Source organism: Vulpes vulpes, chromosome 6, assembly GCF_048418805.1.
Source record: "Vulpes vulpes isolate BD-2025 chromosome 6, VulVul3, whole genome shotgun sequence".
Taxonomy (NCBI): domain Eukaryota; kingdom Metazoa; phylum Chordata; class Mammalia; order Carnivora; family Canidae; genus Vulpes; species Vulpes vulpes.
In genome coordinates, this window is record NC_132785.1 from 1851315 (window position 1) to 1852717 (window position 1403).

A 1403-nucleotide genomic window follows, 5' to 3' on the forward strand; every position below is an offset into this window, starting at 1 on the left:
TGTACCTGTCACGATGAACACTGGATATCCTATGGAAGTGCTGAATCACTATATGGTGGACCTGAAACTAATATAACACTATATATTAACTAACTGGAATTAAAATAAAAACTTTTTTTAAATAACCCACACAGGGGCACCTGGGTGAACTGCTCTGGCATCTGCCTTTGGCTTGGGTTGTGGTCTTGGGGTCCTGGGATGGAGCCCTGCATCGGGCTCCCTGCTTGGCGGGGAGTCTACTTCTCCCTCTCCCTCTGCCCCTCCCCCCTGCTCATGCTCTCTCTCTCTCTCTCTCTCTCTCTCTCTTAAATAAATAAATAAATAAACAAACAAATTAATTAAATTTTTTTTAAAAAATAGCCCATAGACTTTAAGTAAAGTTAGTATTTCTGTTGAGTCTTTCTTTTGGGCCAATTCCTGGGCCAGAGATCTATCTCTGAGAAGGTTTACCACAGAAATTATACAATCACAGCATAAATTTTTCCTCCCTGTTGATTGGATTAAGAAAGTCAGGCGCTGCCTCTCTGTCTCGGGTATAAACCACGTCTGCAGGAAGGAGCCTCACACCTAGAAGGCCCATCCAACCCTCAGATATCTCCCTGTGCTGTGACCCAAATTACCACCAATTGGATCAAGCTGTAATTTGCTGACAGACTTCTCTCTTGGTCAAATTCTCAGGTGAAGAAAGCTGGTAATGCAAAACCCAACAGGCATCACATTGAGGTGAGTCAGCTCAAGCAGGCTTCTCTGAGACAATTCATGTTGGTTGAAGCTAATGGAAAAACAGCCACAGGATTTCTTTTCTATCTTTTTTTTTTTTTTTTAATATGGAACATTTCACAAACCTGCATGTCATCCTTGCTCAAGGGCCACACTAATCTTCTCTGGATCATCCCAGTTTTAGTATAAGTGCTGACAAAACGAACACAACCACAGGATTTCCTTCAGCTATCGTTCACGCAGAAATCCTGGCCCAAATGCTCCTTTTGAGGTGGGTCAACCATTTAGACTTTACGGCACCTTCTTTAGAGAAAAAAAAAAAATCATTTCTCACAGAACAGAAAAAGATCTATCACATCATTCTTCGATGCCAAAGACAGAAAGATAATGTATATACATGAGTTAGTTAAATGAAGGAGATAATGAAGTTAGTTAATGAAATAGAGGAAAAAACTATCTTTAGGTTAACATATAACTCCTTGAGAAAAACACAGGAAATAAATAATCTCATTAAAATTTTCTCATGGAATTCTAAAAGCATGATCACATCCATCAAGTAATAGCCATACCTGTAAATGGGAATTGAATTATAAATCATGAAAATAAATAAATAAATAAAAATAAATAAATAAATAAATAAATAATGAAGGCTGCGATGAATAAATCTATACGTCAACTTGCCT

The 1403-nt window shown here is 38.2% G+C and overlaps 1 non-coding gene across 1 annotated transcript; it reads right to left on the reverse strand.

The window, feature by feature from the left end:
* Positions 1–821: 821 nt before the first annotated feature.
* LOC112933954 (U6 spliceosomal RNA) lies at positions 822–928 on the reverse strand. Its single transcript, XR_003237784.1, has one exon. It is a non-coding gene; the product is annotated as a U6 spliceosomal RNA (small nuclear RNA).
* Between the last annotated feature and the right edge of the window lie 475 nt (positions 929–1403).